General features: G+C 39.9%; 1 pseudogene; it reads right to left on the reverse strand.

Annotated features, from left to right (window-relative positions):
* Window positions 1-15,132: 15,132 nt before the first annotated feature.
* Window positions 15,133-20,196, reverse strand: LOC132651566 (igE-binding protein-like; annotated as a pseudogene).
* Window positions 20,197-24,682: the final 4,486 nt, after the last annotated feature.

Below are 24,682 nucleotides of genomic sequence, written 5' to 3' on the forward strand. Positions count from 1 at the left end.
ACACAGGTATTTATGATGAGGCAGAAAGAAGATAGACAAATATAGGAGGTCAAAAAGTTTTTATTATACTATAAGTTTTATGGAGAGTTAACTCAAGCATCTTATCTCTAAGGAAAGATTGTATACCCTTAGCAAGCCAAACAGTCCTTACTTCCAGGGTGGTTATAAATCTTTAGCCAACCTAGTTTGGATCATTATTAACAACCCCTAATTAACTAACAATAAACCGCATAAACAGACCATAAGTTTTAAAAGCCCTGGGCCATCTATTTGCTAAATTGGCTAACAAATCACTAGTTCTATGTTTGCTCTGCTTAAGAGGCTGTTAGGCCAAGATTTTTTTGTAGACACTGCTTCTACCAGCTACTCTTTCAGCTAAAATATAAACTTTTTAAATGTTCCAGGGGATATGTCAACTTTAAGGTGCTTCTTTGTAAGATTACTATAAAAGTGTTGGCTTGACTTCAGTAAAGTGCAGAAGATCCAAATCAGTACCCCCTGGTGTGGATCTGACTGTCATTTCACCTATCTGTGCCTTCCTATACCCAAATTATCTGATTTTCCCATGGTTGCAGGGCACCTGAGGGGACTGGTCAGCCACACCATTATCTGCTTAAATTGTCCTATTGCTCTAGCAAGGACTTCCAGAACTATGTTGAAGAGATATGGAGATAGTGGGGAGCTTTGCTTTGTGCCTGATTTCAGTAGAATTGTTTTATGTATCTCTAAGTTTAGTTTAATGTTGGCTACAGGTTTGCTGTATATGGCCTTTATTTATTTAGATATGTGCCTTGTATCTGTGATCTCTCCAATATTTTAAACATGAATGCATGTTGGATTTTATCAAATTCTTTTAATCTAAGGAGATTTTCAGGTGGTATTTTTATTTTAATTTGTTAATAAGGTGGATCACATTAATGGATTCATGTGTTGAACCACCCCTGCATAACTTGGATGAAGCCAATTTGGTCATAGTGTATGATATCTTTGATGTGTTCTTGTATTCAGATGAAGATATAAAGTACCATGTTATGACCCTAACCAAGATAGTCAAAGACTTGTATGAAAAAATTTTGAGAATATAAAAAAGGAATTAGAAGAAGATATCAGAAGATGGAAAGATCTCCCATGCTCATGACTTGGAATGATTAGCATACTAAAAATGGCAATCTTACCAAATGCAATCTACAGATTCAATGCAATTCCCATCAAATTACCAACACAAATCTTTTCAGACCTTGAAAGAAAAATTCTCAACTTCATATGGAAAAAGAAAAATCCAGAATTGCTGAAAAAATCCTATATAATAAAACACCTTCTGAAGGTATTTCCATCCCTGATATTAATAGAGCAATAGTAATAAAATTTGTATAGTACTGGCATAGAAACAGAATGGTGGATCAATGGAACAAAATAGAAACTCCAGAAATAAACCCACACACAATGGACATCTGATTTTTGACAACGATGCCAAAACTATACAATCGAAAAAAGATCTTCAACAAATGGTGCTGGTCTAACTGAATGTCTATGTGTAGAAAAATTTAAATAAAGTCTTACTGATCACCCTGCACAAAACTAAATTCCAAGTAGATCAAAGATCTCAACATAAAACCAAACACATTAAGTTGGATAGAAGAAAAAGTACAGAAGAGCCTTGAACTGATTGGCACAGGAGACAACTTCCTGAAGAGAACACCAACAGCATAGGCTCTAAGAGCAAAAAGAAATGAGCAAATGGGATCTCATGAAACTGAAAAGCTTCTTGAGAAAAAAAAAAGCAAAGGACACTGGCATCAAAACAAAATGACTGCCTACAGATTGGGAAAGAATCTTCACCAACCCTCTATGTGATAGAGGGCTATTATCTACTATATATAAAGAACTAAAGAAGTTGAAAAGGAACAAATCAAGTAATCCAATTAAAAAAATGGGGAACAGATATAAACAAAGAATTCTCAATATAGGAATACTGAATGGCCAAGAAACACTGAAAGAAATGCTCAATGTTATTAGCCATTAGGAAAATGCAAATCAAAACAATCATGAGATTTCATTTTATGCCCATCAGATTGGCAAAGTGACAACACATTCTGGAAATGTTGTAGAGAAGGGGCAACTTCCTTCACCAATTGTTGGGATTGTAAATTAGTACCACTGCTGTTGGGAATGTAAACTCATACAGCCACTCTGGAAATCAATCTGGCACTTTGTCAGACAACTTGGAATAGTGCTTCTTCAAGATCCAGCTATACCACTTCTAGACATATATCCAAATGAGGCTCAAGTACACAATAAGTATATTTTGTCAACCATGTTTGTAGGAATTTTATTGGTACTGGCCAGAACCTGGAAACTATCCAGATGCACCCCAACTGAAAATGGATACAGAAATTGTGGAACACCTACACAATGGAATATTGTGTAATGAAAATCAAGGAAATCATAAAATTTGCAGGTAAATGGTGGGATCTGGACGTGAGTGATTCCAGAAGCAGCAAGACACACAAGGTACAGAGTGCCTCTGAAAGGCTCTTCCCTGCAGACTATCAAAACGAATGTTGAAACTTGTGGCCAACTGTTGAACAGAGTGCAAGGAATCTAATGAAAGAAGTGGGAAATAGTACGATATGGAGAGGACAGGACTTCCACAAGAAGAGCAACAAAACAAACAAAAAAATATGAGCAAAGATGTATTTCCTGAGACTCATACTCAAACCAAGTACCATGCATGGAGATAACCTAGAACCCCTGCACAGATTTATTCCATTGCAACTCAGTGTCCAAGGTGTTCATTATTTAAAAAGTATGAGGCTTGTCAACCAGTAATCTCTGCAAGAGATTTATTAGCAGGGTATGGAGGGAGGGGGGAGCAGGACATGAAAAGAGAAAAATGGGAAGGGGCACTGAGAAAGAGAGAGAGAGAGAGAGAGAGAGAGAGAGAGAGAGAGAGAGAGAGAGAGTAAGATAGGAGATTGAGAGTGTAAGACTAACAGAGAGACCATGTGTCAGGGTTGGCATTTTCAGGGGAAAGTTAACCATGCCTTCCAGGTGTGGCAACCTGGCCAGCTACACATGATGACATCAGAAGTTGCTAGGTAACCCAGGAGCAGGTTGTGTTCCAAAATACTAACATTCCTCCCTTTTTCTAAAATTAAAAATGGGGAGCTTAATCTGCTTTTTACAAGGTAAGTTAAAGTATATAAATTTAGGCTCATTGGAAGCAGCTCATGGTTGTGATGCAAGAGGTTGAGAGAGAAGAAGTATAGCAACAAAATGGTCAGACTGCAAGGTCAAGAGTAAGGGAAGCCTCTGTCCTGGAAAATTTAGGGTACAGGGTTGACAATAGAGAGAGTTGCCAGCCATGCAAGGCAGCAGGTAGGGACTAGGGAACACTGGGAGAACCTGGAGCTGCTTGTCCTGGTCCTGAAGCACACCATTTCACCCTTTTGTTAACAACAAGTGAATAACGGGCATAGTTTCTCTTCTGGCTACTTCCTGCTGACACTGGGGCACTGTAGGGAGATCAAAAGGCTGAAATGTTGGCCAAGTACAGGTAGAATAGGGTGCTTTGATGTTTTCCAGGGTCTGCAAGAACATCCATGGCTGGGAGGGAAGGTGCAGGTCCAGCTTGTTGGAAGTCTGTGAGGTCAGAGTTGAACATCTGCAGCTTGTTGGAAGTACACGAGTTCAGAGTTGAGCATCTGTAGCAGTTTTGGTGCTGTTGTGGCTATTGGAAACATCTATGACTGGCAGGACACTGAAAGGCAAAAGATAAAGTTGAGTAGGTTATGGAGAAAATCCTGTAGCTATACATTGAAAACTTTTGGCAGAGCAAACAGGAATAGAAGTTTTGGATCAATGGGATTTGAACATGGGAATCTCTGTTTACTTGGGGTGACTTTTATTTACCTAATCACTGGCAGTATTTTAAAAATGCTTTGTATTTGGTCTGTTATTGAGGTGAGGTTTGGTTACAGAAGTGTGTAAACTTAGAGGCCCTGGTGCTAGCTGGCACTATATGTAGAAACTTAAAATTCTCCAGAGGACATCCTATCTGGGCATCTCCAACTGGGGGCAGAGAAGTCAGAGACCTTCCAGAGGTGTCCCAATGGCAAGGTGTGACTCTGAGCAAGAGGGGTACTACCTGGTCCAATTGTCCCTCAGCTTTTGGCTAGGGACCAGGGTGTGGGTACACAGCAGGGCACAGCCAGGGCAGAACGGTTAACCTAGAGCTAGGCCTTTCCATGAACTAGTGAGTGAGGGGGAGCAGGAACCATGTGCAAGGGGGACCTTCCTATGAGCAAACAAGCAAGCAAGGGAGGGGGAGTAGGAACCATGTGTGAGTAGGGATGTATCACCCAAGGGAGAGTGGGACCCTAAAATGGAGGTCAGCATAGTGGGTCAACCCTAGACAATTAAGGCTATGACTGGGAGGAGGGTCCCTCCATCTCAAAATAAAATACTAAGTTGCTGGAGCTCTGCAGTCAAGCTTCCCCTACCAAGAGAGGCATTTATGCTGAGAAAATAGAGTGAACTCACCAATCGAGTGGCTGGTCAATAAGGAGAACTCACCAATCCAGCCAGTGTTGCATGTAGTAGATAGCAGTCTGGTAGCCAGGAAAGAAAGTCCCAAAACTAGGAAAAGGGGAGTAATCCCAACTTTTGAGATAGACAATAAGCACACTACTTATCTAGAGTCCAATTGACCTAACAGGTGGATTTGGGTGGACTTTCTGCATCTTACAAGAATTACTTTTAAGTTTTAAGAAGGAGATAAAACTTTAGACATGTTAGTATCACAAGTGTACTCTGCATTGAAATATACATTGTAGAAAAAGCAGTAGACATACATATTTGTGTTAATAGCATAAGTATTTTTTAAAGTGGGCTCTGAAAAGGCAAAAAAGCTTTTTATGAAGTAAAAGGGTAACTCACTTGATCTTAACTTTTAGTATAAGCATACATATTATGGAGGCTTATAATCTTGACAATAGAACCGTAATAGTACATGGTATAGTGGAATGTTTTGAAATCAGTGTCAGATTAATAAATTAGAGCCCTATTGATAAAGGTTAGAACTCTGGACAGTCAATACAACAGTAGCATAGCAACAGGAGGAAATATTAAGCCTTTTTATCTATTTAAGATACTTTAAATCACCTTAGACCTTGTAACCTGTATAACTTGCAATTACCAACCTTAAAACAATTTCTAGACCCTCAAACATTCATAATTTGCATTACCAACCTTCATACACATTTTTAGACTCTTAAACATGTATAACTTATATTTACTAACCTTAAGACATCTCTCAAATACATTTTTGAGAGTGAACTTTGTATTTAGTTATTTACCATGAAATACAGTTGAGACTGTGATGAACATTTATTGCCCTTTTGCTAAAGGGATGGTAAAAGGTTTAAGTTAGGCCTGTTTCTTGAGTCTGTACTGTGTCTAGGCCTGAAAATAGCAGCTCTAGGACTTAGGCTTAAGGCCTGGTCTCCTGCATATAAAGAGAACTGGGAAGACACCTGAAGTCACCCAACATATTCTGAGGTAAAAAACAGACCTGTGCAAGAGCTGTGGAGGTTTCTAAGTCAAGGAGCCATCTGTCCTCCGACCAGGCCAATGAGCTAGAAGGCTGGAAGTGTCTGTCGCTCATATGCTGGTTGAATCTCCATGGCTGGGCACAGAGGACAAGCCTGCTTGGGAGCATTTTGACTTCCAGAGGACAGTTTGCCAGCAGCCAGCTTTGGCATGTCAGCAGTGGGACCAGCATCCACTTGACTGCATTTGAAAATGTCACCTGGTGGAATGGACTTTTGGCTATTCAAACCTCTTGCCTTTTTGCGGGAATGCCAACAGCTTCAGTGCGCAGCTTAGGTCTAGAGCCAGTTGGGATGGCTCACTATTTTTACCAACTCCTATATGGTGACTGAAGAACCATCCTCAGCTTTTTATTAAAAATTGTAATGAGACCATGTTTGCATCTGTAGGACTATAAATATGTATCTTAATGATGACTATTAACTTGTATTTGTTAACCATTAAATATTAGGACTTTAGGTTTTGTCCTTGCTAAGTTAGAATCTTAAGTCATGAATATAATTTATTAAAGTGAGTGCACAAGAGTTTTTGTATGATTTAGTATATAAAAGTTTATAGCCTATAATAGTGTAAGGCTATATACTACAGGTTAATAACAACATTTTTAAAAGAACAAGGGCAAGCTTATATTAACTTTTTGATAGCAGAGATATAGTAAATTGACCCAGTTTTCATATAAATATATTTTTAAATTGATAGATCTTAATTTAGAATATTAGTAAACAATGTGTACATAATAACAAACTCTTGAACTATAAGTTTAAACCAACAATTCCGCAGAATAGTTTAAACCAATTTTAAAATTAACCAAGCATATTTTAACCTTTTGATAGTAGAGACGTAGCAAATTGACCCAGTTTTAACATAAATAAATACCTCTAAAATTAAGAAATCTTAATTTAGAATACTGGTAAACAACTTGTATGTAATAATGAACCCCTGAGCAGAACATTATAAAGCAATTTAAAAATTATATTTGAGCAAAACATAAACCAAATTAATTTGAATAGATATTTATAAATTTGAAATGTTATTATTATATAAAATTTATTTTGAAGCAGGGTTGAATCATAAGATAGTAAAATATAACTTTGAATTTTTATAAAAACCTGTACCAACTTGAAATGAGGCTTCTTGTTGTGGCCTAGTCTAAAAGATAAGATAAACAGTTAATTATGATTAAGACTTATACATGTAAACCCAATGAGAAAATTATATAAATTATATAAAGCATTAGATAAGGAATTTGAAGCATTTTAAAATATGAGTAAAGTGTATAGAAATAAGGAAAAGAGAGCTTTGAAATAATTAGAAGAAAGCATGGAAATGCAGCTTGGTGGGACAGGGGAGCTCATGGAGAAAAGGTTGCCTGCAGGGCATGCAGGAGGTGGGGCCTCTTTACCCGAGCTAAGATGTGCTGTGCCACATTAAGTGAATGGTTAAGCTATACTTACGCCTATTTCCTCCCAAGATAGATATGGCGCTGGCCAGGGATCCCACGGGAAATTTAAAAGCTTTTCAAGTGTGCTGATTTTTTAGAAATTTCTTATCAAGTTTTCCAAAGTTGATTTTTTTGTGTGTGTGTTGTGTGAGTCTCCGCAACTCTAGAGAGCAGTGGCCGGGGTGGGGCCTCGCTGTCAGTAGCCATGCAGGCAGGGGCACACAGCTGTGGCAGGAGCAGGCAGCTGTTGAGTGCCCAGCAGCATGCACCCATGGAAATGGCTGCATGCAGGCATGAGGGCAGTTGAGAGAAAAGTAGAGATTTTTAGGAGAAAATCAGTTGTAGCAGTCCTGTCTGGAGTCTGAAAGGGTTCCTAGCTTTGCTAGGAGAGCTCTATCCTAGCCAAAGCACCAATGTTAGTTAATAAAAAAGCATGAGGCTGGTGAACCGATATTCTCTGCCAGAGGTTTATTAGGATGGTAAGGAGGGACAGTGGAGCAGGATATGGAGAGAAAGAGAGAGAGGGGGGGAGGGGTGCGCCAAGTGAGAGAGAGAAAGTAAGAATGGAGAGTAAAAGCATGTAAGTAAGAAAGAGACCATATGTCCGGTAGGCCTTTTAAGGTATAAGGTGTGGCCATCTGGCCAGCAACACATGATGACATCATAAGTTACTGGGTAACCCAGGAGCAGGTTGTGTTCCAAAATATTAACACAGGGAATTCCATAGTAATGGGAACAGGGACTGCCTCTGATATGAAGTGATTGACCTGCTCTTTGAAAACCACACCCTGGTGGGGAAGCAGCCTTAAAAGTCTACAGAGGGAGAAAATGCATCCACCACTGATGAGACCTCATAGACTAGGATCAAAAGGAAGGAGAGGAAGATCTCCCCTATCAGTGGACTTGAGTAGGGGCATTCATGGACAAGGAGGATGGATGTTAGGATTGGAATGAGAGAGGAGAGTGGTTTGGGGAGAAATATAAAGTGTAAATAATAAAAATTAAAATAAAAATATTTAAAAATGTAATTCCTTTTGGTGTTATTTTATAGGAGGGTTTGTTTAGAGGTTGAGATGCCAATATTAGTGACCAGACAGAATACAATCTGTCTCTTGTCTCTGTCAATTTGTTTCAGTTGGTCTCAGTCTTAATATTTCTGAATCTGTTTCTCTACCTCTTTCTTTCTCTTGCTCTCTCAGTCACTCTTTCTCTGCCTGCCACTTGTGGTTCAGTATGAAAAGCTCTGAGTTCTGCTAAGGACTACAACAAGTTGACTGCTTGCTGATGTGACATCCTGAATGGTCTCTGTAAATATATAATCAAGGTCCTAATTAAAAACTGTTTGTTCAAAGAAGTTGTCTCTTGTACAAATGAGTTCAAAGCTCTTCCCCAGTTTTTCTTCTAATGGATTTAATGTGTCTGGTTTTATGTTGACATCTTTGATCAAATTGGGCTGTAGTTTTGTGCTGGGTGATAACTATGGATTTATTTGTATTTTTCTACATGTAGACATCAACTTAGATCAGCATCATTTGTTGAAAGTGCTATATTTTTTCCATTGTGTGTTTTGACATCTTTGTCAAAAAACAGGTGTCCATAGTCAGTATGTTTATTTCTGGAGCTTCTATTTGGTTCCCTTGATTCACCATTCTGTTTCTATGCCAGTACTATGCAGTTTTTGTTATTATTGCCCTGTAATACAACTTGAGATAAGGAATGGAGCTACCTCCCAAAGATCTTACATTGTACAGGACTGTTTCAGCAATTCTGGGTTTATTTGTACAAGAGACAACTTCCTGAACAGAACACAAACAGCATAGGCTCTAAAAGCAAAAATCAGCAAATGGGAACTCATGAATCTGAAAAGCTTCTGTAAAGTGAAGGACCCTGTCATCAAAACAAAACAAAACAAAACAAATGCCTACTAATTGGGAAAGACTCTTCACCAACCCTCTATGTGACAGAGGGCTATTATCTACTATATATAAAGAACAAAAGTTGAAAAGCAACAAATCAAGTAATCCAATTAAAAAAAAAAGGAACAGAGATGAACAGAGATTTCTCAATAAAGCAATATCAAATGCAGAGAAACACAGTAAGAAATGCTCAACGTTATTAGTCATCAGGGAAATGCAAATCAAAACAACCCTGAGATTATTCTTTACACCCTTCAGAAAGGCCAAGATAAAAAAAAAAAAAAAAACTCAACTGACAACACATACTGGAGAGGTTGTGGTGAAGGGGAACCCTCCTACACTACTTGTGGGAATGTAAACTTGGACAATGAGTCTGGGAATCAATCTGGCACATTCTCAGACAACTAGGAATATTGCCTCTTCAAGATCCAATTATACCACTCCTAAGCATATATTCAAAAGAAGCTCAAGGAGACAAAAAAAAAAAAAAAAAAAAAAAAAAAAAAAAACATTTGCTCAACCTTATTTGTAGTAACTTTATTTGTAGTAGCCAAAATCTGGAAAGAACCCAGATGTCCCCCAATTGAAGAATGGATACAGAAATTGTGAACATCTACACAATGGAATATTACTCAGCAATGAAAATCAAGGAAGCCATGAAATTTGCAGGTAAATGGTGGGATCTGGAAGTGAGCGATTCCAGAAGCAGAAAGACACATATGGTATATGCTCACTCATATAGACATATAATATAGGATAAACGTACTAAACTCTGTGCACCTAAAGAAACAAATTGAGAGGGAGGACTCTGGCTAAAATACTCAGTTTCTATCCCAAAGGCAAAGAGGATGGACATCAGAAGAAGAAGAAAACAGAGAACATGTTAGGAGCTGCCACAGAGTGCCTCTGAAAGCTCTGCCCTGCAGACTGTCCAATCAGATGCTGAGACTTATGGCCAACTGTTGGGTAGAATGCATGGAATCTAAAGAAAGAATTAGGGAAGCTTAAACAGTGATGTGGGATTAAAGAGAATGTACCAAATGACATGGTGCTTTCCTACTGTGGTCTTGGATCTGAAATTTCCTAGGTTGTGACTTTGAACTGAGCATTTACTGGTATACTCACTAAATGTACCTTCACATTCTTATTGATATAATAGGCAGGATGGGCCTGGGGTTCCCTAGGGTATTAAGTCTTTAGAGCAGGGAAAAGAGAAGGAAACCACATAATTCCTGGGATTGGTTTGGGTCAAACAGTGAAAGTTCTGTGAGTTTTAAAAAAGAACTGAGGGGCAATAAACTATTTGACATCTGGTGTTATTCCACACTAGAATTGGCAACTCTCTATGAGCACGGTTGCCTTGGTTGACCTGGCTGGATTGGCTGCTCTGTCCTACTCATTGGTCAGTGAGCAATTCTCCTTGTCTTGTTTTACATTTCAAATGAGTCGTTCAGGGCAGAGAATGTCTCTATTATATGCCTAGGACACAAGAGCATAAGTATTTCCTGCAGGGGTCCATAGGCAAACATTCTGAACATACTGTTAGTGTCAGGACTGCTTGTTCGGAGGTGTCACCTCACCTCATGAGGTCGGAGGTAACTGAGTAACCACTAGTTCATGGTTAAAATATTCTAGTACATAATGAGTTCCTGGAAAGAATGCCTTACAAAGTCAAACTCTGCCCTTTTTTTAGTGGAATCTGTTATCCAGGTTAAAATTCACTGTAAAAGTTAAAAACATATCATTTTTATTGATTATGTGGGAAATTAATATACTATACATTATACTACTATTCCATTGCACCGGGGCTCAAATTCCTACCCATGTGACACACTAATTTTTATCTTTAAGATACATGAATTGAAGAATGTGTTGTTCATATACTTGCTGAAGTATGATTAGAGAGTATCAGTGCCTAGTTCCTTAAAGAAAACTGAGTCCATCATTGCTGCATGCTGTTACCACCCCCAACAAGAAGCCATCAGTCCTGAAAAGCTCTCTAATTTATCACCTTGATCACACTTTTTCTAATATATTTACTTATCACATATTGTTCAATTTGTTTCATCTCTGCTGCCCTCTCCCCTTCTCCTAACAGTCTCCATGCTTCTTCTACCCCTATGACCCTTCTCTAGTTCCCTGTTAGGGTAGGTCCTCCTCCTTTCTCTAAGCCTAGCTTATCAGGACTCATCAAGTCTGGCAGCATCAGCTAGCTCTGTGGTTTGATTCTCAGGTCATTTTTCTCCTTGTGTCCTCAATTCCCTCTACTTAGGACACCTCTTCCTGCCTCCTCTCCTATAGGCTTTCCATAGCTCTGAGAAGAGAGAGAATATCATAGGGAAACCCATTTGGAGCTGGGTGTTTTAAGGTCTCTCTTTGCATAATATTGGACTGTTGGTCTCTGTATGAAATCCCATTTGATGCAAAATGAAACATCTCTTTGTTATAAAGACATGACAATGATCAATAAGTTGAGAGCAGAGAGCAGCAAATTGTAATAACAACAGCTTGGGTTGCTTGAAAATTTCTGTACAATGCCCTGACACAACGCCCAATTCACTGCCACTGAATCCTCCTAGTAGAAGAATGGTTTTGTCACAATTAGATTGTCTATTGGAACTTTATCCTTCACTATTAAAAGACCTCCTAATAAGTTAATACATGCCATATTTATATTTCTGTATTTTAGTTACTTTACCCAGGATGATTTTTCCTGGTTCCATCTATTTGCCCTTAAAATATCATGATGTCTTTTTCTTTGCTGAATAATACTCCATTATGGAAATAATCAACATTTTCACCAAAGGAGATTATCAGTTCTGTTCTTTAGTACTTAAAATTTGCTGGGACTGTATTCATTGTATTGAATGACAAACTATCAGGACAACTATATTGTTTTAGCCTAGAAGTCCTTCCATCTTCTTCCACTTCCTGGTGATTTGAATTGACATGTCCTCTTGAAACACATTTATTTTTATGTTTACTCCCCAGTGAGGAAATGTCTGGGAAGGCTTAAGAGGTATGGCCTTGTTATATAATATAATTCTTATTGGAGATATATATTAGGAGGGTGTGCTTTGAGGTGGATATGCCAATGTAAATGACCAGATGGAATGGTCTGGTGTCTCTGTCTCTGTTACTTTATATCACTTTATAGTTTCTGTTAGTCTTGGTCTCTATTTCTCTATCTGTCTCCAGCTCTTTCTCTCTCTGTGTCTCACTCAGTCTCCTCTCTGCCTACTGCTTGTGGTTCAGTATGCAATGTTCTCAGTTCTGCTGAGGACTACAACAAGTTGTCTGCTTGCCTATGTGACATCATGTTTAGTCTCTGTAAAAATATAAGCAAGGTCCCAATTTAAAGCTTTTTGTTCAAAAAGTTGCCTTGCTCAGGGAGTGTTTTCCCAGTAAGTAATTCACTGACTGAGGACATATCTATGCATGTAACAAATAAATAATAATATGAAATCCATATGTCAAGGACCCAGGACTTTACTAATGACCACTTGAAAGAAATAGGTGACAGATTAACTGAACTAAGAGTCTTGGTCACAGGAACTGTCATCTCTGTATTGTGTGCTTCCAGCTGCCCAGATTGAGGCATGTAGCGCTGCTCAGCCTTTTTCTCAAGCATGTTGTCTGTGACCTGCGTAATTGCCTTGCCAGCAAGAACACACGCGGACACCAGGATTCTTCTGCAGCAAGCGTTTATTACAATGAATAGAGGAAGACCATAACCGCCAGAATGGTGCTGCTTAAACACACCCTATGGCGGCGTGTACTCCGCTGGTTGGCTGCTTGCCCATTGCCCTGTGTGATGCCCTGGACTGGGCAGTAACGCTCCCAGGCTGGACAGTGGCTTGGCGCTCTTTTGCAACTTGCACAAGCAATCTATTATTGTTCATTAGGGCCAGAGCCGGATGTTGGCACCATCTCGTAATGGCGATTGCATTCTCTCAGCTCTCCACATTTCCCCCTTTTTGTTTTAATAAATGAAAACTGCCCTAAAGCCTTATATGTGCGGCACAAGAGAGCCCTAAGCTCGATCAAACGAACTCCTTCTTTGGGGAGTAAGCGATCAAGAGCTTTAGATTACACCCTTACCCCACCAGGTGCAATGGAGACAAGTCCTCTGGGTGCAGGGGCTAAGGGAGAAGATTACAAATGGAGGTGACACCCATTCCCATGCAATGGAATAAAATTCCAGGGAGTACAAGGGCTGTCACCCTCCTATCTAGATACCATAGCCGCTTAGGCAAAGGCAAGATTGTGACTTGGATCACTCATCGACTCAGTGCATGGGTAAAATCCCTGAGGTGCATCGACTGAGTGTCACAGTCTGTTTTAATTTTTTAACATGGATAACCAAATTTTGGGAGATGATCCTTGTTCCAAGGCCACAAGTGCTTGCACGATCGCGACCTTGTCACGTTGTTGTTGGGCTTTGAGCTTGCAGACCAACCAAAGTAAGAACACTAAGCCACAACATAGGGCTGCACCAAACATTCCAATGCCCACCCATTCCTTAAAATAAGAAAAGGCAGAAGAAGCCCAGGATAATAAGCCATCTGTGAGCGATAAACCCACTCGAGTAGAATTAATGGTCACCACAGGCGCCCTTAGCTCTTCAAGCGTTTCTTCAAATCCTTCTGACCAGTTTCCTGCAAGATATAAGGACAATTTCCTGGACAAATTAGCAGCTCGTGTAAGATTTTCATAATGTACACTGGTAATACAGAGTGCTCCTATTTTTCTCTCACATCCTAATTGAGCCAATTGAAATAAAATTTCTATTCTTTCTTCCATAAGATCCAGACGCTGGTTAAGAATCATCAATCCACCTTTTAATTGTGCGCTAGAAGATACATGAAGATTCATGGCTTCAGCCACACCTGCTGACAATCGATTTACTGTTGTGCTTGTTTGGACTGAATTTGTCATTGCCAAGCCGGCTGCAGTGGCAGCAGCTGCACTGACAGCAATGGCAGTAACAATGGCTGCGGTGATGCCAAAATCTCTCTTCTGTCTAAACAGGGAGAGGGTGGATGGAGTCTCCACAGGGATTGGGATCCACTGCGGGACTCTAACAACCAGGGCACGAGTGTAACGCCTGGCATTCCAACATTGTGACATCCAGCATGTCTCATTGGTACAATTTCTAAAAGAATTATTGGACAAAACAAGTAAAAAAGGGGGATAAACACAGACAGGTGGAAAAGCCATCTGATTTGTAATGGTTCTATTCCAATGGGTAATCTGCCTTGTCAAATTCACCATTTCCATAACCTTTTTTTTTAATTGCAGTACCTTTTAGGGCGCCCATGACAATCGTTTTTTCTACAGTACCACCACTAATGAATCCCAGAGGATTGAGGTCCATACAACTACCATTTATCCCACAAAGTACCCATTTATAAAAAGGGGCCATATCTTGATGTTGTATAAAGAGCCCCTTTTTCATTACCAAACTTTTTGTAGGATCCATCAACATATTTGGGGAAAAGGAAAAGGTTTTATTTTTGTCAGCCCATCGAGTAAAGCGTGACTGGCAGTCGGACCATGGAGGGATGGACTCATCATCCTCCCATGCACATGAAGGGGCCACCCTAGGTTGAAGAGGTCTATCTTTATCTAAAAAAATTGGTCCTAAAAAGGAACCGTTTATCCAGGTGACCTAATGCAAAAAGGTATAATAGATATTGATGGCATCCTTACTACCCCTTTCCTTTTGGGACATAACTTCCCAATCCCAATCCTTATAGCCAAATGACAATCTCCTATGGAATCCTTGATTTGAAAGCAAAGGGAGCCAGCTTCTGGAAAGTCATGGCTTTCCCCTAATGATGCCTCAGTCTCATCATAAGGAAAATAAGGCAGGCCTAAACCTTTATTGGATGAGAAGAATTTTGGGAAAGTCAATGAATTATGTCTGACCGTCATAGGCTTCGGAAATGCAGACAAAATGGCCCTATGTTGTACCCCCACAATACTAGGAACCCTATTTAGAAGGATCCAAGCAAGAACTGGAATTAGTTGCAGGTATATTTGTTGGAGGATCATCTTCAGCTGCCGCGAGCTTTCGCGTGAGGCCCTCCAGTACCCAGAATGGATTGTTTTCTTCCTGTGGGAAAACACAGACAGCTCCTCTGGATCTTATTAAAATAGGATCCGGGACTTTCCACTGACCAGTCAAGACATCCTTCCATTTGACCATTTCCTTAGGCCTATCAGGCTCTAAGCAGTGGCGATCAGCCGCCCAGTGGCCCTGACTGTCCAAATTTAAAAAAAATGAGAGTAAAGAGTGCCAAGAAAACAGTCACTAGTGGCACTGAGGGCAGAGCCTCCTCGACTCCCCCTTTTTGTTTTATTAAGTAGGATTTTAGAGTGCGATGAGCACGTTCAATAATACCCTGTCCTTGAGGGTTATATGGGAGACCCGTTAGGTGGGTCACTCCCATTTGATGACAGAACTGTCCAAATTTTTGAGAAATATAGGCTGGCCCATTATCAGTTTTTAGAATTTTGGGCTTTCCCCAGGCACTCCATGCCTCCAAGCAATGTTGAATAACATGGGCTGCCTTTTCTCCAGTCAGGGGAGAAGCAAACATAACTCCAGAGCAAGTATCAATGGAAACATGTAAATATTATAGTTTGCCAAAGGATGAAATGTGAGTAACATCCATTTGCCACATCTGTAGTGGATGGATTCCTTTGGGATTAATCTCAACATGAGGCACAGGTAAACACTGACAGCAATTTTGACATTGGGTAACAATATCTCTAGCTTCTTTTCTAGTTATGTCAAATAGATGACACAATGTCTCAGCTGTAACATGAAATTTTTTATGAAACTCCTTAGCCAATTCTAAATTTGAAAGGAGGGCAAATGCAATCATCTTTGTGGCTCGATCTACCAGGTCATTTCCATGGGACATGGGCCCCGGTAGACTGGAATGAGCCCTAATATGTGTAATAAAAACAGGGGATCTTCTGGTAATTAAGGCAAACTGAATCCTTTGAAAAATTTTTGCAAGCTTGCTAGATGCTTTAATCAATCTAGCAGCCTCTAATATTTTGGTTGCATTTACCACATAACTAGAATCAGAAACAATATTTAAGGGACCTGGAAATTTTTCCAAAATTTTTAGCACTACTAAACATTCTACAATTTGAGGCGATTTCTCATGGTATTGCTTAGAAATAACGTTATTATTAACCACATAAGATCCTACTCCTGTTTTTGACTCATCTGTATAAACTACCAGTCCATCCTGAAGTGATTTCTGGGACGTTACATGCCGGAAGACTACCTCTTGAGTTAAAGCAAATTGCAAAACAGGGTGTCGAGGATAATGATTATCAATCAAACCACTAAAGGAGGTAACTAGCACCGCCCAAGTATCAGAGGTAGCAGTCAATACCTGAACTTGATGAGCTGTATAAGGCACTATTAAGAACTTTGGCTCCTTCCCAAAGTATGTAATGGCTGCTTTTAACCCACGAAGTGCAAGTTGAGCAACTGCATCTGGATACCATTCAATAATTTTTGCAGGAGAAGCATTGGGATGAACCCATAATAAGGGTCCATCTTGCCATAATACAGCAGTTGGTAAATGTTTAATTTTAATGACACACAGGTCAAAGGTCTTAGTTTCATCTACACGTTTTAATTGGGCATCTTGTAAAGCACCTTCTACCACTTGCAGGGCGCGGCTTTCAGCTGGTGTTAAGGCTCTGGGTGAAGAAATATGAGCATCCCCTTCCAAAATATCAAATAGGGGTTTTAATTCAGCAGGAGGAATCTTTAAAAACCTACTAAGCCAATTTATATCACCTAATAACTTTTGAAAATCATTTAAGGTATGCAAATGATCTCTGCGAATTTCTATTTTCTGAGGAACTATTTGTTCCGGGTAAATAACAGTCCCTAGAAAGGAACCTACTTCTGAAATTTGGACCTTTTCATTGGCAATATGCAATCCCCATTGTTGCAGGGTTTTTTGCAACAAAGGATACACATCTTGCAAGATGGCTAACTCCTCATGGCACAAGAGAATATCATCCATATAGTGAATCAGTAACAAGGAAGGAAATTGCTGTCTAACTGGTTCAAGAGCCATCTGCACATACAATTGACACATGGTGGGGTTATTAGCCATGCCTTGAGGTAGAACTATCCACTGATATCTTTGGTCTGGCTCACGGTGATTAACAGCAGGTAGGGTAAAGGCAAATCTCTGTCTGTCTCGTGGGCACAATGGAATGGAGAAAAAACAATCCTTGATGTCTACTATTATAATTCTCCATTGCTTAGGCAGGGCTGAAAGCAGAGGCAAGCCTTGGTGCATTGTTCCAAATAATCGCATCTGTGCATTAATAGCCCTCAAATCATGGAGAAGCCTCCATTTTCCTGATTTCTTTTTTATAACAAAAATGAGTGTATTCCAGGGGGAAGTAGATGGTTCAAAATGACCAAGCTGTACCTGTTCTTTAAACAGCCTTGTAGCGGCTTCCAGCTTTTCAGAGGAAAGGGGCCATTGAGGAACCCATACGGCTTCCTCTGTGAGCCAAGATATGGGCATGGAACCCTCAATGGCAGCTAATGAAAACCCAGACCTTGTTTCCCTGTATTACTTTCCTGTGAAATCGGGTGTAATCTCCCTTGTTCCTGTTTACCAAGGCCTTTTCCTTCCTTATAACTCATCCTTTTCATTATATCAACCACTTGTTGAGAGTACTCATTGGTCAATGCTAATCCTAAATCCTGCAAAATATCTCTTCCCCAGAGATTGACAGGGAGAGGAAGAACATATGGTATGAAACTTCCTGTTTGACCTTCCAGTGCTTGCCACATTAAGGAGCATGAACTAACCGCGGGGCTGGCCTCATATCCCAACCCTTGTAAGGAGTGGGATGATTGTGTAACAGGCCATGCCTTAGGCCACCAGGTGGAAGAGATAATGCTTTTATCAGCCCCTGTGTCCAAAATACCAGTAAAACTTTTTCCTTCTATTTGTATTTGTAGGGTAGGTCTAGTCTTAAGATCAACTACCAAATGAGCAAAATCTGTTCCTGTGGAACCGAGTCCTTTTGTGCCCCTTGGTGTTCCAGTAGATGGAAAACAGTCATGAAGGCTTGGGAGAAGGACTAATTGAGCAATCCTATCTCCAGCAATCCTATTTCCTATTCTCCAGGAGAAATAGAAAATAGGCGTTGGGGGCAGGAACAAAGCACTTGGAGCTGTCCTGTAAAATCCTGATCTAATATTCCAGGATTGACCATAAGTCCTTTTAAAATGAGAGAGGAGCAACCCAAAATAAGACCGACACTTCCTTCAGGCAGGGGGCCTTCAAACTCCACTGGGACAGGTCACACCCCCATGTGTGGCATTAATAAGAATTGGAAGGTGGAACAGAAGTCCAGCCCTGCTGATCCTCTTGTTGCTCTACAGCTGGATAAACCCTCCTGTTGTCTGCCTGTGTCCCATATTTATTGGGGCCCTGAGACTTGGGGCCCTGAGGCCCATTTTTTGGAATATTCTCATTCCTCTCATTAGGGGGGTTTTCATGCTCGATAAGTTTTCCCTCAATATCTCTAACTGAACAGCATTCATTAGCCCAGTGATTGCCTTTTCTACACTTAGGGCAAAGTCCATGAACTTTCTTTTGCACAGACACATGACAGTCTTTTTTTAAATGACCCATTTTGCCACAATTAAAACAAACTTTATTGTTTCCATAACTTGAGCAGTTCTTGCTTTGTGTTATGGCTGCCGCCAGGCCGGTGTTGCTAAGCGGGCCTCCGAGTCCTTGGCAAACTTTTATCCAATTTGTTAGCCCTTTGTTCCTTCTAGGAGTAATGACTGTCTTACATTCTGGGGAAGCATTTTCATATACCAGCTGTTCTATCATTGGCCTAACTCGGTCTGGATCTCCAAATATTCTACCTGCTGCTTCTGTCATTCTGGCCACAATATCTGTGAATGACTCCTGAGGGCCTTGTATAATCTTTGTCAGGTGTCCTCCGGCCTCGCCCTTCTTTGAAAGGGCTTTTCCATGCTTTAATAGTGGCAGCAGAGATCTGACCATATGCCCCCCAATCATAATTTGTCTGATCATGAACAAACTGGCCTTGCCCCATTAGCAAATCAAAGGTCCATTGCTGCTGATTGTCTTCTGCATGGGCATTGGCCCTTGCCTGAGTTTGGGAAGCATCATACCACAAGGCTTTCCATTCTAAGTACTATCCCATACTAGGGAGAGCAGCTTTTATGGTATTTTGCCAATCATTTGGGGTCATGGCCACGCTAGCAAGTCTTTCAAGCTGCATGATCGTAAAATTGGCATCTACCCCATATTTGTTAACCGATTCAGCAAGTTCTTTAACAAGGGGATAGGGATATTCTACCGGTGCATGAACACGGTTTCCTTCCGCGGCCTCAAATACAGGGAAGGCCTGCAAAAGCTTCCTTTTATCCCTTTTTGAAAAGAAGGACTCTAAACCGTGTCTCTCAACATAAGGCGGAGGAGCACTAGGGGTTAATGAGAAAGCCCCGCGAATTTCAGCTCCTCCCCTCTTTTGTTCTCGATCTGGTGTCAACAGTTGCTCCTCAGGGTGGCACCTCTGCTCCTCATAGCGAGCCGTGTCTACCTCTAAATCTGACCCTTCAGAGGAATTTAGCTGCTCAGATTCAGAGTTATCAAGTCCCAAAGCCTCCAATTCTTTTAATCGGATAAAGAGGCCTTTTTTTTTTTGGATTTTTACTCCCCTTTTCACCTCTCTCTCCCAGGGCATTCTTTCCCTTGTCTTTCACTCCTGCAGCTTTAGCATCCGCAGAAGGGCCTTTTTTCTTAAAGACGTCTTTTTTTTTTTTACCTTAAGGGCCCCCAACCTTTTATCCCGTTCTGTTTCTGACATGCTGTCTTGTAATTCCTCTAACACCCCTTGGCCAGCTGCTACAGATGAGTGGCATTTCTCATTTTCTAAGCAAGATTTTACTAAAATCCACAATGACCTAGCTCCAACTTTTAGCTTTCCATTTTCTTCTGCCCTCCGTAAATCAGCTTCTAGCTTATCCCAGGAAGCAAGCGTCAGCGACCCTGAACATGCAAACCAGGGAGCAATGCGATCAATTTCCATAATAAACCCTTTTAACATTCTTTTTGAAAGCTTTAATTCATGCTGTTTGAAAAGCGACTGAAGCACCGTGATCACCGAATGTGAAGCTCCCATGTTGCTCCCTTATCTACAAGAGAAATTGACACAGGGAGGGGCACCACGGCTTATGTACCCCCGGCTAACAGTACCCAATGGCACACCAAAAAGGGAGGGGGGACACTGCGGCTTATATACGACTGTCTAACGATGTCCCACAGAGACAAAGCACTTTAGTACCAGTCTTTATGGAAACAAAATGAATACCAAAAGAAAAATCGCTAAAGCCATCAAAACAAATGCAAGAGCAACTGGGACAATTAAATGGGGCAATATCTCTTTAAGATGAGCTGTCCTCAGAACTTACCCTTTAGCGCTGCAGTTCTGAATCCTCTCCGTGAGGGGGGGTCTCCTCAGGGCCAGCGATCAAAGGCTGCCCAGCGTCCTGGGTTTCGGCACTAGTTGTGACCAGTAATTGCCTCGCCAGCAAGAACACATGCGGACACCAGGATCCTTCTGCAGCAAGCATTTATTACAATGAATAGAGGAAGACAATAACCGCCAGAATGGTGCTGCTTAAATACACCCTATGGCGGCGTGTACTCCGCTGGTTGGCTGCTTGCCCATTGCCCCGTTTGATGCCCCGGACTGGGCAGTAACGCCCCCGGGCTGGACAGTGGCTTGGCGCGCTTTTGCAACTTGCACATGCACTCTATCATTGTTTATTAGGGCCAGAGCTGGATGTTGGCGCCACCTCGTAATGGCGATTGCATTCTCTCGGCTCTCCACAGTTGTCCACTTGGCCCTTTTAATAACTGACTCCTGAAACTCTTACTGGCTTTCACCTGTTTCATGACATCATTCTCCCTTTCCGCCAATCAGCTAACCATTGTGATACCATAATAGCATTGGATATCATGATGAATTTTGATACCATGATGCCATTGTTATGTCATAATAGGATTGTGATGTCATCATAGCATTGGATGTCCTAATATCATTGTGAAGTTTTACTGTTGTGAAGTCATAGCTTTTTTATTTCAAAATTCCATTGTGATTTCATAACACAATTATGTTGAAATAGCATTGTGAAGTTATAGTAGCATTATGATGACAAAATACTTTTGTGATGTCATAATAGCATTGAGATATCATAATTGCCTTGTAATGTCATAATACCATCGTAGTGTCATATTAGTAAGAACATTGTGATGTCCTCAAGCATTGTGATATCATCATAGAATTGTGAAGTCAGAACACCATTGTGAAAACGTAATAGCATTCTTATGTAATTATAGCAATGAGATGTCCTAATTCTTGTGTGATGTCAACACAATCCTATCATAAGAATATTGTTTTGTCAAAATAGCTTTGTGATGTCATAAGAGCATTCTGAAGTTATATAACCACTGTGATCGCATAACATTGTGATGTCCTCATACATTGTGAGGTAATCACAGCATTGTGATGTCATAATAGCATTGAGATATCATAACAATAAGATGTTATAAAATCATCAGGATGTCATAATACTATAGGGATGTCATGATATTTTTGAATATATAGCATTGTGTTATCCTAATGTTACTGATATCATAATAGCAACCTTTCTGATTTCATCATACCATTGTGATATCATAATATCATTGTGATGTCATAAGAAAATTGTGATGTCATAATAGCATAGTTATATCTTCATAGCACTGTAATGTCATCATAGCATGTGAAGTTATGACACCATTGTGATAGCATAATAGCATTGTGATGACATAAGAGCATTGTGATGTCATCATAGTATTATGTCAAAATAACATTGTGGAATCATAATACCTTTGGGATGTCATAACATTGTGATATCATAACACCTTTGTGACTTCATGAAAGCACTGTGATTTCATATAATTGTGATGTTCTAATAGGATTGAGATATCATAATAGCATTTTAAATTCTTAATATCATTGTGATTGCATCATAACATTTTGAACTCATAACATAATTGTGATATCATAATAGCATTGTCATGTCATAATACCACGGGATGTCAGAATAAAATTGTTATGTCATAATACTCTTTTAAGGTCATAATAGCATTGTAATGTTATAATCCCATTGTGATGCCTACATAGCATTATGATGTCATAATACCATTGTGATGTCATTAAAGCCTGAAGTCACAAAGCAATTGTGATGTCATAATACCATTGTGAAGTCTTAATACCATTGTGATGTCAACATAGCATTGTGATGTCATATAATTGTGATGTCATCATAACATTGTGATGTCATCACTGCATTGTTTCCTAGGCATATAATATGGAACAATTTCACTATCCTGAAGGCCAGATTTTAAATCTAAACATCAGGACGAGGAGGGCTTACCACTATCCAAGGAGTAGGACATAGCTGCCAGTCCAGCCAGATTAGCCAAGAATCCTGCTCATACTGGTTTTGGCAGATAAGGGTCTTATTTAAGTTCTATGTCTCAGAGACTTTCCTGTTGGTCTCTGCAAGTGGGGTGTTCTAAGTCTGTGAAGTAGATAGCAAGCTTCCTGCAACCTTGGAAACCAGACAGTGAACTTTGTGGAACTTGAGTGAATTCCTGGATGACTTAACAGGTGGCACAGATGTGTTGCTACTATGAACAAAATTTTGCTTTTACCCTTTGCTTTATAAGTGTTGTTTGCTTGTTCATTAATGTGAGACTTGATCAGAAATTTGTCATGTCTCTGTTCTTTGTGTCTCTGTCATCCCATTTCCACTCACTTTTTCAGCTAAACACTTTTCTGTTGGTAAAATGTTCTTTTGAAATGCATACACCTAGCCCTTGTGTACATTTAGTTCATATACACCTAGTTCATTCAAATGTTGATCCTCCCCTGTCCCAGGCTCTGTTTTCAATCTGGATATTGCCTTGTGATAAACAGGCCAATATAAAAACAACTGGCCACAATATTATGCAAAGGGAGAAGTCAGAAGGTAGGAAATGTGTGGGAGAATAAGGTGAGAGAGTTTGGAGAGAGACCTGGAGGACAGACATTGTAACTACGTGGAGATGGACTGGATATAATATTTCACAAAAAGCAAGTATAATGGGTAAAACCTAAATATTAGGAAACTATGAGGGTTTGGAGGTTTAGAAGGGAATAACTGTTGCCCAGCATTGTGTTCTAGGTTAACTCAATAAATCCAGTCTCTGTATGGTGATTTGTTTATTCAGCTGTTTAGGATATACAGTAGCAGCTTTACCATAGGATAAATCAATAGTAAATATTAGTAGTCACTTACAACAAATGTTTCCCAACTAATCTAAGTATCCCCTCCCCTTAAATCATACTTTATCATAATTTGGTGGGGGAATAAGTTCCCAGTGAAAAAACCCAAGCTTAAAACCTCAAAATTTCTAGGTAAGTTACTGTCTCTTTAAGAGACACTCTTAAAAATGCCCAGGAGCAAAACACAACCTCCTGTGGGCAGACCTGAAACTTGCAAAAACTGGGTGCTATTACAGTTTATCTGAGGGTTAAACAAGCATTGCTTCTTCATACTGTGGCTGGCTCAACAGGCTCAGCTCCACAGCCATGACAGGAAAGAAAGGAACTGGAGGCAAACCTACCTCTAACAAAGTTTGGCCTAAACTGCATTTAAAATAAAAAAAAAATTGCCATGTCAGAGGGTGTTTTAATCCATTTTGGTTTCATTTTTGGCTGTCATAGTGATAGATCTGGTTGCTATACATTTAATCCTTTTGGTTCTTCTCCATACCTTCTCCAAGAAAGTTGAGGAAGAAGATGGGAAAAAAAAGGATTGGAATACTAAGTTACAGTCAAGGAAAAAGGCACACTTCCTAATAATAAAGGAATTTTGACTGCCTTTAACAGAAGCCAAGTTCTTAATACCCTTAATGATAGAACAGTCCAGTCCATGACTGTAATTGCAGGTTATTTGTACAAGGAATAAATGGCTAAAATTCAAAGCTCTCTGGCTGTAATATACTTGTCAGCTCTTTCTGGTAAGTATCCACCAATTCACTAAAACATCAATAAAAAGAACCAACTGGGCTTTGTTTTTTTACAACATAAATCAGCACAAGTGACCCCAAACTTAAAATTCCTTTGTTTTAGAAAAAGCTTGTAGCGTTGGATTTTGTATGTCTTCAAATAAAAATTGGCAAACCTTTGTATGGAACACTTATACCTATTCAATTGAATATCTATATTACAATCTTACTAACTTTGTTAGTGCTGAAAATAATGTTCTTTCAGTATTAGTTGCTAAGGAACATGCTTTTGTTATGATTCCTGTAAGGATTTCTGATTCTTATTATGAAGAAACAAAATTTAATTTGACTCAGGTTCAGAATCACCTTGCTGGTATTTGGTCTAACAAAGACTTCTCATTGGAGATGTTAACGATGACAAATGAGATCCATGACAAAATCTGCCAAGAAACCTAGGTTAGAATTGGCCAATACAGCCTGGGATATATTTACTAACCTGAAGAGGTGTTCTCAATCTTTTGATTCTGTGCTTAAGTGGGGACTGAGACTTGCAGGCCTGATATATA

The sequence above is a fragment of the Meriones unguiculatus genome, assembly GCF_030254825.1.
Source record: "Meriones unguiculatus strain TT.TT164.6M chromosome Y unlocalized genomic scaffold, Bangor_MerUng_6.1 ChrY_unordered_Scaffold_23, whole genome shotgun sequence".
NCBI classification, from domain to species: Eukaryota; Metazoa; Chordata; class Mammalia; order Rodentia; family Muridae; genus Meriones; species Meriones unguiculatus.